The sequence below is a fragment of the Anoplopoma fimbria genome, chromosome 2 (genome assembly GCF_027596085.1).
Source record: "Anoplopoma fimbria isolate UVic2021 breed Golden Eagle Sablefish chromosome 2, Afim_UVic_2022, whole genome shotgun sequence".
NCBI classification, from domain to species: Eukaryota; Metazoa; Chordata; class Actinopteri; order Perciformes; family Anoplopomatidae; genus Anoplopoma; species Anoplopoma fimbria.
Genome location: NC_072450.1, coordinates 6,920,001 through 6,936,726, shown reverse-complemented (window position 1 = coordinate 6,936,726; position 16,726 = coordinate 6,920,001). Strand labels below are relative to the sequence as shown.

At 40.0% G+C, this 16,726-nt stretch overlaps 1 long non-coding RNA gene across 1 annotated transcript; it reads left to right on the top strand.

Annotated features, from left to right (window-relative positions):
* Positions 1 to 4,705: 4,705 nt before the first annotated feature.
* LOC129108707 (uncharacterized) lies at positions 4,706 to 8,678 on the top strand. The gene is made up of 3 exons (XR_008531927.1): positions 4,706 to 4,817; positions 5,768 to 5,878; positions 8,621 to 8,678. It is a non-coding gene; the product is annotated as an uncharacterized LOC129108707 (long non-coding RNA).
* Positions 8,679 to 16,726: the final 8,048 nt, after the last annotated feature.

Below are 16,726 nucleotides of genomic sequence, written 5' to 3'. Positions count from 1 at the left end.
ACGGCGTCTCTACATTACTCCTCCGCATTCCAAATATGGTAACTTCTGTTCATTGGTTGCAAAAAACAACTGGCCGTAATCCAAGATGGGGACAACGAACACAAGGCTTCAAAAAAGGCAGTCGACAAACCAACGGGTGACGTCACCATGACTACCTCCACTTTTCATATACAGTCTATGGTCCAAACACAACTTTCCATTTTCGCTTGCACAATGTGATTGGCTGCTGTCAGAGTGACATCATTGTAGGGGAAAAGAAGAGTTGTGTCGCTGCGTGCATTTTTAGTAAAATAGTTATTCATGTTTGGGCTCGGGTCAAAAGGCCGAATTCGAAGTGGTGTCACGAGCAAAGTCAATATCAAGTTACAAGTATTTTTAGATTTAGTCATCACGTCTATTTGAGTGGGAAATGCTGTTGCTGTATGATTGTGCTGTGACCAGACTTATTATTCTAAACCTGACTGATATGTGCATTTAGATTCAATGTAAAGGAAGCCTTACTGATCACTAATATATAAATTAATAGTTTGACTTCATGTAACCACTACATTTACACGTTTCTCTTTTGACATTAGCAACATTTTTCACATCATGTAAATATTGATGATGGTCAAAGTTTGGACGAAGCAGTGGACACAGCTGCGTGCAGTCTTGGCCTACTTATGAGAGCCATATGTCCAAAGTATATAAATGTCTACTCATCTGCACAGCCCAGTATCACAGCAGGTGTTTCTCCTCTACAGGCAGAACACCTGCTGGTCCTGATTGTGCCGAGGCCAGAAAGGCAACGTGCTTAAAAGTCTTGACCCACAGATGAATATAAAGGCAGAACAGCAGCAGCAGCTTTTCTCCCGCTGTGACGTGTAAATAAAAAACATTAATAGCTGAAATGTAAAACTTTTTTTTCCACTGTCGACCTCTCCAGCTGTGAGGTTTATTTGAAATTATTTGAAATGACTGCAGCGAAAATGGTGGCTTAGTCTTTGCAGTCTACCGTTTATTTGTATAAACCAGATTTATGTTGTTAATTTCCATGAAAATTGAATAAAACTCGTCTTTTTACTGCATCTGTACTGTCAACAAGGAGACACCTGACAAGGTGATCGACATTTATTAAGAGCAGAGACGAAGGACTCTTTAAAACACAGTAAATGTGCTAATCAATTAATAACTATCTATAATTGTTATTATTAATATTAAAATTTTACTGTAGGTACGAAATTTAAAAGATCTTTAACGGATCACAAACTCAAGAGATGACTCAACCTGCTTCGCTCAGCAGGAGAGAATTAAAAATGTGCCTTGTGTTTCTGCTCATCCTTGTCATCTGAATATTCACAATATTTCGGCTCCAGATCTTCATCCTTTCTCATCGGTTTCATCAGGTTTCAGTCCTTCTCACCGCCCGGCCAGCTCCCATCTTTTTCGTAGGCCAAAAATAAAAATGGGCTTGAGTCGCGGGGCGCCTCTGCCAGCCTTTTTCCCACCAACCCCCTTTCTCTCATCACCACAACATCAAAGCAACCCAACCAATTAACTATTCCCCGAATCGAGAGCAGCAAAGCATCGCCCCGCACCCACCAGATCCCCACCCCGCGCCCCCCCGCACATTACCATAATCCAGTCTAATCATATTAACATAGGCCACAGATGAGCAGGAGGAGACACGGCTGCTCTGGATCTGCTGCCTCCGTTCAACCTCTTAGTGTGGGTGTGAAGGAATACGGGCTCTTTAATGCCTCACATGTTATATCTTTATACCTCTGCAGACATTTTAATATAAAACCTAAAATACTGTACGACTGAGTCCTTTAATATAGACTTACTTCAATATCTTTGATGCTAAACATCTCCCTGCTAACATACTATCAGTACACATGTTAACATGCTACGACGGCAACACTACATGCTAATCACTGGAGTGCTAACGTGCTAACAAGCAAACCACATGTCAACATGCTAATTAAACACATGTTCACATTAGCATGTTAGTTTGTTACAGCTTTGGGAAGTAGCTAAATACATTTATTCAAGTATTGAACCGAAATAATATTTGTGCTTTATGTGAGTATTTTCCATTTTATGCTATTTTATGCTTTCACTCGACTACATTTTAGAGGAAAATATCGTACTTTTTACTCCTCTAAATATATTTGTTAACATTACTTACTTTGCAGATTCAGTTTCTGAATACAAATTTTAATATACTAATAAATTATTATGGATTGTTTGGGATTAAGCTACCTGGCAGAGTATATGAAGTATAAAATATGATCCACCTTTAAAAGCCGCAACATTAGAGTGATGAACACATTAATGTCTCTAATAATAATCCAGTTAACTTCATTCCGAAATATCCTATTCTGCATAATGAGTACTTTCTCTGGTACTTTCGGTATATTTTGATGTTAATACTGTCGGTGAGATTACTCACTCATCATCACCAGTAAGCTAGTAGCACTCTGCTTCTGTTTTAACCAGATAAACTCTTCATTCGTCACGTTACCTCCATCTTTTGATGGAGTGACACTGGCAACCCAGAAAGATGAAGCCAAATATTTACGTTATTGTGGGCTTTTTCTGTATTTTCAAATAAAATGAAATAGTAAAAGATGGTTACATTTATGAAATTGTCATTTTTTTCCTCCCCTTTTTTGTGGTGACCCTATGGATGGATGGCACCCCTTGAATTTGACTAAGCCTAAGGAAATCTTTACGTTTGTATCTCAGAGAAATCTGTTATGTTTCCTGGATTATCAGGTATTCTCTCTCTCTCTCTCTTTCTCTCTTTTTGCCCTCTCTGTTAATGATAGTCTCTCCACCAGTCACCCTTTCATGTTCTCAGCGTCAGTACGTTTATAGCTCTGCCAAATTGCTGGCTGTATTAATTATCCTCGCCCAGGCAGCTGCTGGTGGTGTTGGGTGTTTGTCAGGTTAGCCTTCGTCAGCTGCTGATGGATACGAGGGTAAGACACAGTGAAGGCTGACGGAGTCTCAGCACCATACCGACCTGTGTGTGTGTGTGTGTGTGTGTGTGTGTGTGTGTGTGTGTGTGTGTGTGTGTGTGTGTGGCTAACTCTGATGCCAGCACTCTGCATGCAGTGTTTATATGGACTTAATTGCCCACCAGTGGTATTATTGTAATCTGGAGCTCATTTGGCTCGAAGTGCAGTTGGTATGAAATAATTCACTAAATCGGAGTCATGCAGGCTCGTGATTTCCATTCGCTCATTTTTCCCATGTGGGAAACTTACTTAACATCTTTTTCAGACTAAATATTTTACTGCGACAGTTTACATTATTTGGGAGTTAATTTGAGGGCCAAGCTCCTGAGGGCTTTAAAAAAATAATAAAAATCAAATTGGACACATTGGTATTTCGTATATTTTCTAACAGAAATGTTATACTGAGAATACACAGCCATGTGCAAATTAGACAGGCACTGGTTCACTTTTAATTCAGTCAAACACAAATGTAAAACTTAATCAAATTAAATTAAAAGTTCATTGGCTAATTGTAGAACTTTCCTAATTATTTCTTTCAAGTTCATTATTTCCCCTGCAGAGTGGATGGATGCAGGTGTTTCTCTTTACATCGTGAGCGTTAAAGGAATCAGTGAGAGCTAATTGAAGTGGAGGAGAACTGACCCTCCGACCTTGCTAACAATGTGAGATTATCACAAGGATCGTCTGAATGACGGGAGATGATTAGTACCTCCGCTGTCTCTGTACATCACCACAGAGACAAAAGCTACATTTGTCTAATGGTATATAATTTACCTCCTTCCTGATTTTCACTCTGCTGTCTCCCACTTTTCTCGCTGCTGCTCATTGATTAGTTTGTGTGGAGTTTAGAAAATGACCGTAATTACAGGTGTGTGGCACCGTTGTTCCATTTTTCACTAATCAAGAACTCAACTGGACATTAAAAATCCCTCACAATCGAACACATCAGTGTAGCTTTTCCTCTGGTCGGAAAATCTACACATTAAATCATTTCAAAATACTGGTTACCATTAATGTGTTGATTTTTTGAACAGATAAGTAGATGGAAACATTACATTTGTTAACCTTTTGTTGTTCTAGAAATTGTTCATATGTACTTAAACAGTGATTGATGTCATTAGACATTTTATGTTTTTTAATCACTACTGAAACATTAATGTTGTTTTTAATGTAATTTATCATGCAATGTCTTATCTGGACCCAGAGTCTGAAATAAAAGTTTGATTAATTGATTGTTGAAAGCAAAATACTAAACACATTTTTCTTTTTTCACATACTGCCTCTAAGGGCCTCCCTCTTGCCACATTTCCACTTCTCACTCCATTGCTGTTTGTCTACCTGTCCACCAGATGCTATCAGACTTTAACGGCTGTCCGAGTCACCTGACTGCCACCCGCCAATCACCTGAGCCCCGAAAAAACGTAGCAAAACGTTAATTTAAACGGAATCGGTGGTACGATGAACACCATGTTGGGCTTCAAACAGCTGAAACTTCTTACCTTTCAGACTGATTTACAATCTACATGAGCTAATTGTTTTATTAGGTCTTTTTCGAGGAAACGTGATGCACGCTGTTGTCAGATTGAACGTGCCCCTGATTTTCAACGAACAACTGCTCAGCTGTTCTCCATTCTCCTCATTAGTCCTGTCAGTACATCTGTCAGCCCCTTATCCCCAGTCAGCTGCCAGATTGTCTTTGTTACTTTGTGCCAAAGCTTTTTTAACCTGTACCTGGCCGTCTACCTGCCTGCACTCTCTCTCTTGTTCCATTCTAGATTCTTCTGGACCCTCAGTTCTTTCTGTTCCATGCCGGTAAGCCTTTGTATTTTCTTTTTTGTCGTTAAATCAGATAACTTTTAGGGTTTTGGACTACCTGCATTTGGGTCCTTTCCCTGCTGTCTCGCACTCACCTCTGTGACAGTGTTTAAAAGTGTTTGTGGATGGGTCAAACAAACACAGGACTTTTACTCAAGGGACCGGCGCTCATGTCCAATTTGAAACCAAAAGTTAAGTTATCTTTTCTAACGAATTTTCGTCGGCAGCCTATTTAACATTGAAAACGAATTTTATCCAAACCACAATGTTTTTTTCTAACCCTAACTAAGTAGTGCTGTAGCGATAAAACCTAACCGGCACCGTTAAACAACGTTACCCACGTATTACCACGTCAACCACAACTTTTCACCATATAAACCACGCACGAACCTTCAGTGTCGAGAGACTTTGCAAGTCTTTGAGATTTCTGTCTAACAGCAAAATCTACAGTGGATCAGATTTCAGCTTTTCAAGACTGTTACAGTTTTTTATGCATCCGCGCCAACGACAGCCGTGGTCGGAATTATGTTTTAGAGTTTTCTTTAGGCCATCCCAACCTTGAAAACGTGATATCTAAATGTGAACTTCTTCAAATTTGGCACAAACGTCCACAGACTCAAGGACGAACTGCTATGAAATTGGTGGCCAAACGTTCTGATTTTTTTCCTCTGAGTGCCGTTGTTTGCTTCCTGTTGTCGTACAGAAAACTCTGCAGCAGCTTCAGATTTCATGTCCGTTTAATGAAAAGCAGGAGATTCTCAACAGTCAACAAAAAAAACCCTTCCAAGAAACTGAGCAGCAGGTCGATACGACTCTAGATGTAAACAGGCAGGCAGACACGGTGAACAGCAGTGCGGAGCAGAGGTCAATACTTCATTAATGTCTGATTAATGTCTTCAAGCTGATTAATTCAATTGAGCCCTTTATTACACTGTGTGTATTAATAGGAGTGAAGGAGTCTCTCAGCAGGAGACGCTGTCTGCCATATGGGGGAGCATTATGTCTGGGAGGCTGCAGCCAGAACCAGAGAATGACAACTGCGGCATTGGGAGGGAGAGGTTTGACAAAAACTTTATTTAAAAAAACAAGTGTTGTCCTGCATGCATCTTGAAGCAGCCGAGGCTCACCCTGAATGAACCATGGAGCCTGAGTTCAATTGGTCTAGTGCAATTAAATGTAATCATTTCTGGTTTATGTTCTCATCGGAACCATTTATCAAAGAACCTTTCTTTGATAATTCCTTAAAAGGCATCATGGGAAATGTAGGGAACCGCTAGAAATAAAAAAAGGCAAAAGAGGCAAAGTGACTACACCAAAAAAGTAGGAATTTAAATGGAAGTTGTGACATTTTAGGACTTGTCCTTGTAGTTATTCTTGAATTTCAGAGCCATGTTTGATAACAAGAAAAACGAAACACAACGAAGGTGAAACTTCCATGGCCTTCCAAGGTATAGCTTAACAAACCCAATGTACATTTTAGCCAGTAATCGTAACTGGTTATAAAAAAAAATCCACCTTTTTAAAATCTGGAGCAACACATCTAATCGCATACAAGCAAGGTAAACACAACTTAATTTCTGGCACCACACGGCATATCTCTTCTACAAATAAAATCCAAAACTGATGAGAACAAACAGCGTAAGAGTATCTGAGGAGGATTTTTCCTTTAATCCTGTGAAACAGTCAGTTGGCGCCAGTGTTTCTTCTTTTACCCCGGTGACGCAAACCCCTGGCACACACACACACACACACACACACACACACACACACACACACACACACACACACACACACACACACACACACACACACACACACACACACACACACATATATATTTGCTCTCAGGCTCACTCAGACGCACTACAGCTGTTATAGTTGGCACACAGTGTCAATTGTGTTTGCCCTGGGAGTTAACGGCAGCCACTCGACATGAGACGGCGCCTCGCCCTCCGCCCCTCCGCCTTCACATGACAAAAGATCTGCTTCTATCTCGGCGATGGAGGCTTAATTGAGTATGATAACCTCTGTGTCACAGTTGTTCATCCAGCCGCTCTCCTTTTTTTTCCCACCACGCACAGTGAATTTCAATACGTCTGACCAGTGAAAGTATTTGAGGTCTCCATGAGGTGAATGGGGTAGGCTTTCTCTTGAATAGCTCTTTACTTCACAGTGTGAATGCTGCAAACCAGGACTTGAAAGATGCATGAAACAATATTAACCTTGTCCCATGCACACATTTTGGATTCACTTAGAAATTTGATTCCACGGCAAGGCAATGACATTTAAAAATGTTCTAATAACACAGTTTATAAATGTTATTCGTCTACTCTCGTATCATTTAGATTGGAGATGTAGCAAGATCTCCTTCGTGTGAGCTTATAAAGAAAGCCAAAGCGAAGCTATGTCAAACCTTGAATACACCTTGACTTTGATCAGTGATCACTGGCCGACGGTCAGTGAGCGTCCTCTGCCCTGGTTTTGGCAGAGCTCTTGGGTGAGAGAAATCCCTCTGATTCGCTGTTCAGCTTAAGCAAGTCAGTGCACAAGAAAATAAACAGAAGTGAGGAAAGCAAGCCAATGAGAACAGTCACATTTTTCATTTTTCATGTCTTTTCATAACTACATAGCCTTCCAAGTTAAGTGGTTAGTGAGAGTGGTGTGAAATGATGTCTATCATAGAACAAAAAACTCCCGCACACTGTCTTCTTCAGTTGCGTATAAATGTATTTTAGTAACAATATTTCAGTACGTAGACCTTCATCAGGTTATTTAATAACTCAAGGTTATCATCAGGTTATTCAAATAACCTGATGATAACCTACGTACCGAAACGTTGTTACTAAAATACATATATACGCGAAGTGAAGAAGACAATGTGCGGGAGTTTTTTGTTCTATATTGTCTACCTAAGGTATTCTTCTACGCACCTGTCATCCTACTGGAGTGCAAAAGTTTTGCTCTTTTTTTTTTTATGTCTATCATAAAAATAAAAATAAATCAATGATAAAGCAATGTATGCTTTAAGGTGGGCTCACTGTGATTGACAGGAAGCTACCACTCACCTCTCCGTAGTTCAAATATGGTAACATCCTTTCACTGTTTGCAAAAAGCCAAAATGGCAGTGGCCGTAATCAAAGATGGCTACGGCAAAAACGCCGAACTCAAGGCTTCAAAACAGCATTACAGAAACATGTGGTTGACGCAACAACAACTACGTTGGCTTTTTTATGTTCAGTCTATGAATGTACGTGATAGTTGGCCGTTGGCTGTAATCTTTGTGGTGTGTTGAAGAGCAACTTTTAATAGTAATTTTAGTGTTATAGTGATACTCGTTACCTGGAGAGGTTATAGGACATATGCAAGACATTTGAGTTGATTTATGCGACATAACAAAAACATATGAACATATATAAAATCATGCACAAATACATATCCATTCAAAAGGATTGGTGATAACACATTATTGCTAAAGTACAAAATAAACCCTTCCTACAAACAAAACATCTACTAGTAAAGAGAACTTTCAGCAACCTAAAAGCATGAAAGACCATTCAAATATAAAGAGTAGTCCTTTCAGACATCTTTCTGGACACAAGCTTTTGTAACTGGAGATTCCACACTTTTGAACAGTTGTGTATAATATACCATATTCATGATCATATCTATCCATCATCAGCCCCAACGGCTTTCTGAATATGAAACATGATGTCAGTTGTATCATTAATGACACAGTTTTCTGAGCACAAGTCTTAAAAGTCTATTAATTTGGTTTTTTGTGTGTGTGTTGTGTCTCTAAGGTGCTGATCAGAGTTATTCAGCTGAAGGTTGGCTCACCCCCGGAGCTTTTTCCCTCCACTGTGTCTCGGTGTTGTGGCCTCGAGTTCGGGTTTGAATCATTTAATTATCCTTGATTCTTTTTTTTTTTGTGATGAGGCACGTAGGTGCACGGCCTCCTTTAATTGAATGGCCTTCTGTGTAATTACTGTCTTTGTGAGCACGAGGGAGATAGCAAGGATATCCTTGTCTCCTCTGAAACAAAGCTGAGCAAGAATATTAGTTTTCTTTCCTGACGTAAACATGGTAAGAAACTCAGATGTAAGTTTGCGTTCAGGTATCTGATCTGTGAGCTTCTTTTAGAATTATTAAAGGGCGGGTCCATCTGCTTTCTTTTTCCAGGTTTTTCAATTAAAACACAGACTCAGTCGTCGTGACGTAGATTACTACGTAAACTGTGCTTAGAAAATAACTGGAAGGATTAGTTTTGGAGTATACTCACATGTTGTGCGAGGTAAAAATTTGAGTTACTGTTTTTATCAATGGAGCCTGGTGGCTTGGATGAGAGTGATTGAACAACTTCATTTCCCAGTCGTAAATAGCGTCTGACAGCAAGATAACACATCAGTATATAAGTTCTGTGCTGATACTCCTGTCTGTTTCTCCAAACTGGGAGCGTGCCATCTACATTACTGTATGTAACACTATAGGGATGTATATATACTTTATATCTAAAAAATCAAAAAACATCAAAAAATGTCAATGTTCAGATTTGGAAACATGCATTTATAAATAACCCCCTGGGAAGCTACATTATGATATAAAACCCCTTTAAAGGTCCAGTGTGTTGTATTTTAGACGATGTTTTGGCAGAAATAGATTATAATTTTCACAAATATGTTTTCATCAGTGCTTAATAATCTGAAACCAAGAATCATATTTCCGTTAGCTTAGAATGAGCCCTTCATTTCTATTGCATGTTGCATCACCATGTTTCTACAATAGCCCAGAATAGACAAATTAAACACCGGCTCTAGAGACAGACTTTTGCTCTTTTTATGTTACCTGAAGGCCACCGTAGTTCTCCGACACGCTTGGAAAGGAAGGGGTGAGCGGTGGGGTATTCATTTGGTTGCAATCTTCAACTTCACCACTAGATGCCACTGAATCCGACGCTCTGGCCCTTTAAGCTTGTTAGTTTATTTGAGAAAAAACACAAACTGAGGTGAAAATATAAAGCATCTGCTTACTGTCTGCATGATGTACACAACTCTCCTGAACCGACAGAGAAGGTCAAGCTGCCTTTGTTCTCTGACTAATTAAATCTCCAGTAATTATGGCGCTGCAGAGGATGTCAGGAATGAAATAGATGAAGAGAGATTCAGGAGCAGAGTTGATCTATATGAATGCAGGCAACATTTATCACATATTTCATGGAGCCACGGGGTTGTGAGGAGACGGAGCCTCATTCACAGAGCTCAACGTTAAGTTAACTGGCAACAGAGAGAGCAAGAGCTCAAAGGGCCGAAGGAGCGTTCATCATTGTTCTTGTTGCTATGCAACTCACTAATTAGTCTAAGCCAGCTAACCCGATGAAACAAAGGGGATCAGGTTGTTAAAAATAAAAAATGGATTAGAGGAGGTAAAGTAATTGCTCTTCCTGCTCCTGATTTAGATGTTGAGAATCTCCTCCTGACCCCAAAGGACAAATCAAAGGTAGGTGTTGGTATTTTGCTGCATCTGCATTCAATTTGACCTCCTAGAAATATGATTTTAAGTTGTGTTTCCTCCTTTTTCTTCCCAGTCTCAGATAACAGTCTGAATGATGATTTATTCTGAGCTCAGCCCTGCTTCTGATTGGTCGGCTGACTGATTCTTTTGATGTCAAACAAAACCTACTGAATGTAACAAATTACAGTTTGCTGTTCTGACACATGATTTCACACATACCTGAGATAATTGCTCTCTTTCTACTTGGCCTCCCTTTCACATTAAAATCAATACTTTCAAAACAATTACACCCCTCATATTTATGTGTACAACCAATACATTCTTCCGACAAAAAGCTAGTTTTGGTGGCAATAATCTGACTTTAGTGAGCTAAAGTTCCCTCTCCTGCAGGAAACAATCAATTCCAAAAGCTAAGTTGATAACATATCATAGATGACGGATGGTATTGATTTATTACGTCGACTTCATAATGACAAATACTGTTCACCTGTAAGACACTGGCTCTATTTATCTTCATTTTATTTAATCTGCAGTTTAAACCTCTGTGGGCGACAGCAAACCTCTGATGAATGAGCGTGTGGTGGGAGATGATTGGAGGAGCAGCAGGATGAAAACCTGAGACAAGCAGCTCTGCACTTTACCTTCAATGTGATTCGATTGGTTGCAGTCTCGTCTCGTCCACAATATCTCTCTGACACGCGGATACACTTCCTGGCCTATTTCCATGTATAAAACATTTAAATTCTCTCACTCTCGTCGGCGGTAGTGTTCGCTCTCTGTTCCACTGGATCAGTGTGATCGCAAAGACACTCACAGAGACAGACACATATATTGGTCTGCAGAGTCTCCTGTATATATACATGCTAAATGTCTGTCCCTTGTCAGAATTACTCTGCTTTATATACGAAAGACCAATAAACCAAGAGAGTGGATCTGGACTTTATAATCCTTTTGGAAGAGCAGTTACGATCAACAAAAAACCTTTTCTACCTCATTCCCATTTTCTCCTTCTAAGTATGTGTAATTAAAGAATGAGTGCAGAGAAACATAAAAGAAAAAGATTATTTTTTTTTTAAAACTTTTGCCACTCTGTAAATGTAAAACAGGGATATTACATTACTAGAAAGATAGAACATTTTGAATAATGGATTAAATAATTACACAAAAACTGCCTCTCTGCCTTATTTAAATCATTGCAAGTGTGTCACAATGTGTCTGTCTCAGGTGTTTTCGTTTTACTCAACCTTTCCCTGTGTCACCTGCTCACCTGTTTCCACTTTCCCTCATCAGCCCTGATGTATAAAACCAGCCTTTTTATTTGTTCATTTCCTGTCAGGTTGTCAATGTTGTGTTGTGTGTGGCTTACCAGCAATCGATACCTGAACCGGTTTCTTTTCTTAAACCCTTACCTGTACCTTCATTTATTCTAGAAATCCCTGAACTGTTCCAGTCTGCCTGGACTTTCTGTATTTGGGTCCTTCCCCTGCTGTCCTTGCAGTCCTTCAAGGCTGCTACAATAAGCTGTTGCTATGGCTAACCCATCTACCTAATTTATGCCTGATTATTAAAAAAAAAGGAAAACATTAATCTAAAAAAGGAAATTTGGACTCTGTTGAAAAGGCCTAATTAAAATGTCATTTTTTGTGATGGGTTTAAAAGTAGTTTGCGATTCGCACGTTAAACTTTCTTTTCAAATATTCTGCTGTATGAATCTATCCATTGCTTTGCAGCCAGTTTGTGTCAAACTGCTCATCACCATCTCGCACATACAATGGTCGTTTTCTTTACAACGGTTAAGAAACTTGAAATTTATCATTGGAACAACGCAGTGTTATAGTGCATCTAGTAGTTAATGCTTTGGAGCATCATTTTATGTGTCTTGTCCACTAACAGAAATGCATTAAGTTGATAGAAGAGGTTTTTTGCCCTAAGGGAGGACAGCAGGAGCCCCTCCCCCTTTGCCCCCCAACACCACTTTCTTGCCTGTTCTGCAGGTGTTGCTGTTGAAGCATTTTAATCAAAAATTCAGTAATAGATTTTTTTTCCAAAAAAGAGAGAAGATGTTTAAATTTGTAACGAATGATACTGATTTGGTATTGGTTTATTTCAACCAATTATTCTGTTTACATTTTGATCCCTCTCTTGCCTCTCAAAAATAGAGGAGGGGCAACCTCCTCCGCCTCTATGGACCAGCCTCCTCTGATCACAAGCTACCCCCAAAAAATCCATTTCAGGCTTTGTCATGTCATTAAGAATGTGGCTCACATACCCAAGGCCACTCAGCGCGATCTCTGATTGGTTAGCCGTCTTTGTTACCCGCAGCGGTCCTTTCCAAGGGCACAGAGGTCAGGCTTGAAAGCTCTCATTGGTAAGGAAAAAAAACCAAAACTGAAATGATGAAAGAAGGGCAACAGGGAGAGGCAACAGATTGATGGTCTCCAGTAAGCAGACAGAGAAGAGGAATCATGTCCTGGGGGAGAAAGAGACAAATGTTGAAAGAGTTGTTTGTTGCACTGATTGAAAGGATTGTGGAGTTGACAGAACATTTGGTGCACGAGGTCTGCTTGCTGCTGCTGCTGCTGCCGCCTGCCACTTGTTAGTCGCTTTAATGCCTCCTTCCTGTGTGTATTGATTCAAATTATGTGCAAACACAAGAATATGCACGCTGGCAAACACAGACACACAAAAATATACACGCAGCAGCTCTTCTCCCTGAATTTGACATGTGCTTTTATTAAAGTAAGCAGCTGCTCGATAGTGCTAAGGAGTAATGGGGATTGACTCTGGCATAATTATACAAACCCCTGCATGAATTTGGTCCAAATGGAAGCTGAACACTTAACCCAGGCTAAATGCAGAAGGGCAGATCAATGCTGAGAGGCTTTTTATTTTTTTTATTTTTTTTTCCTCACTTGAGCAGCAGCCAGCTCTCTCCCAAACAGGACATTTGCATATGCAATGCATCTCCTTTACGATAATCTCAGGAAAAGGCAAGAGCCCCGGCGCCTCGGGAGTCAGGTGGTAATACTTTACAGGGCTTAAAAAATGAAGATGCATGGCTGAAAAACCCTCTTGTGAGGGAAATTTACGACATGCAAACACACGCTCTTGCATGCTTGAACACAGCCCATTTTAGATTATTTCTATGGTGAAGAAAGACACTATGGAACCAGTTGGAGTCACACATCATGAGGCCAGAAGCACAGCAACGCCTCTCATGTTTAAGCTGCAGGAAAACAGCTCACCACCCCCAACTCATCTTCATCCCGCAATCAATATCTTTAATCCCCGTCTTGCCCCACATCACCCATATGGTGCCCTCCAAGTAGGCTGGATTTAGTTGTAGTTTATTCAGCTATATGTTTATTTTTCTTTTATTGTACAAGCTGCTGTAAATCTCCATTTGGAATTATTTGATCCCTCCACACTGTGATCCTTGTGGCTGCAGTCTCTCGTCTTTCGGAGGGCCGCAGACGAACATCATAAAGTGGAAGTAACCCATGATGCCACAACCAACCAGTAGAACTCACCAGTGTGGTGACACGGATTATCATGATCCCTCACTGAGTTCCTGCCTGAAAATGCACAAGCAAGCCGAGGTAGACTCAATTCAGTCTCTAAACTATTCAATCAACTATAGAGACTGAAGAAAATCTCAAAAATGATCTCAGCGCTCTCCTCCCTACATTTTCAATTACTCCAGAATGTGGACACACGGTTGCTCAGCTGGCCGATTGCTGTGTAAGGTAGGTGGGAATGTCGAATTGTTAGTTGTTTCGGAAAGTAAGAGAAATGGTCGGATACATCATTGAGGTTTTGCTAATTGTGGTTTCGTGACAATATAACACATTTTGCAATGTCACAATGAGTAATCATTAGAAAATACTTATTGGCTAAGTGATGTGGCACTGTTGGCCAGTTTACCCCTTTATATGTTAATAAACCTTTTAATAATCGAGATATGCAGCACAGAAAGCTTCTTCGTCACCGCAGAAGCCACAAATTCAGTGTTACAGCCACTGTGTTAAGGACACGGGAGTGGGCACACTCTGCCTCTCTTTTGTCTGGCCCATTGACATGTAAATGTCCTCCTGCTATAAGGCATCAGCAGAGAGCAGCGAGAGAGGAGGACAAAAAAAAACACTGAATTGAAATGTCAATAGTAATTTTTGGCATGCAAGGGACATCTGAGAGTCAAGGGCGGCCTCCCGGGAGAAATGTAAAAAAGGAAGAGAGCGAGGGAAGTACTGAGAATGTGGAGGGAGGATGGTGAGTCTGAGAGAGAGAGAAAGAGAGAGAGGGGGATGGAAGATGTAATAGAGGGGGCAGATAAAGTGGAAGACAGTCTGATGGAGGAGAGGAAGAAGGGGGAGTAATAGCAGTCAGAAGGTGAGCTGTCAGAGGAGACGCAGGGCAGGGACGTCCAGGGGGGTGGGAGCGAAGCGAGCGAGGGTGGGGGGAGAAAGATGGAGGAAGGACGGCCGAGCCCCGGTCCTCCTCTGGGAATCTCTCCCCCATCCTCTCTCTCTCCTCTTCCTCCACTGATGGACAGGCTGAAATACCACAGGAGCCACCTCCCGTAATGACTTGATGAATGAGCTTCTCCAACCGGCCCCCCTCACCCCCACCCCCACCTCGCCACCACCAATACCACCTTCACACCCACCCACCCCCCCGTCACACACTCGCCCTCTCTCCATCCCCCATCACAACATCGCACACCAAGCCGGCAGTATCTGCATTTACACTAAAATGATTTACATGCAGAGCTCAGTATGAAGTGTTGCACCTGTGATTCTCCTCAGTGAAGTGCCTATTTTATTCAAAAACATGTAAGTGATGCTGTGACCAAACGATTGGTCTCCTATTTCAGCATATTTATATATATATATATATATATGAGAGAGAAATAAATATCTTGTAAAAAAACTTAATAATAGTGTTTGATTTCAGTTCAAACCACATTTCTTTTTAGTTTAAAGGGTATGATTTAAATTTTGTTTCATATTTATACTTATTATTATCTACCCAAGATCTTCCTCGTTGCCAGTATTTGGTACATTTTGTAAAACTAAAAAAAAAATAAGTTTAATTAAATCCTAAGTAAGGAGATAAAATTAAACACCAAAGTATGGTTTCACATTTTGTATTACCTTGTCATTTATTTAAAAATAAATTGTACTTCTTTCTCTATTTTATTTTATTTATATGTATGTATGTATGTATGTATGTATGTATGTGTATATATATATATATATATATTAATGCATTTATCGACATTGATAGTCACTCAAACCAAACTGTGTTTGCTTTTGCCTGATTTGATTCCTCTTGTAATTCTGCAGCAATAACACTGTGTACTGTGCGGAGCAAAGTCATTAATAGTGGATTTTCTAATCAATGGCCTCGGCTCCGTCTTGTTTGACAAATCAATGTTGTGCTCTGATGCTGCTTTTATTTTATCTGACATGTCCCTCTGTGTCCCCTGTACTTTATCTCCTCAGATGAAGCACGTTTCAGTTTTTTAGAAATATCTTGCTCTTTGCTTTATTGCTGCTTCTGCGTTATTTGCGTGTTTAGAAAATATAAATATTTCTGTCCTCAAAAAATCACTCCAGTATGTGAATAAATGCCCTGAGATGATTTCTGCATTAACCTAGTAACCAAGGTTAACTTGCAAGCAAAGAATATTCACTTTCTCGGAGGAAAATATGGAAAAATATGGAAAATAGTAACATTATGTCATTAGCAGAAAAGGTCAAGCTATATTCCAAACACTTAAGAAATGGCATCATAAATTCTGTTTGTAAGATCATAACAGAAGTACCGCCTGAAAAGAAAAGAAAAGAAAAGAACAATCTGTGAATCCTTATGTCTATATTTTTAGAGGGTCATAATAGCTCAAACTATATAATCTCAATAATCTTCCTGTACTGATCCTCAGACGTTTGCAAGCAGAAAAACGGAGTATTCAACTCACAAATGATATATAATTATCAGCTTTTTATTCCTGTTTCCTTAAAATATCTGAGCTGAAAAATTGTCGAAATGGGGAAGTTGACAAAGTCCAAGCCTTTAAGGTATGGAAATACGAATCTGCTCTTTTAAATACGAGACGGTGTAACATGAGGTGAATCCAGGTAAAAGCATATTGATTTCCTCTCTTTAATCTATACTGAACACAAAGCAGCAGGAAGAGCAGGAACCGAGAAGGATTTTGAGGATGATTGTGCAAAAAGGAGGGCAGCTGCTTAACATCAGGAGGTAGTCTGTGACACTTCAGGTTATTTCTTAGAAAAAAGCCCTCAATAGTAAATGTGGCTGCAGCTCAGGAGGATTTATTATGGCTGCCATGTTGTGCCTGTTGTCGCTGCCTCTCTTGAATTAGAAGGAGAGCA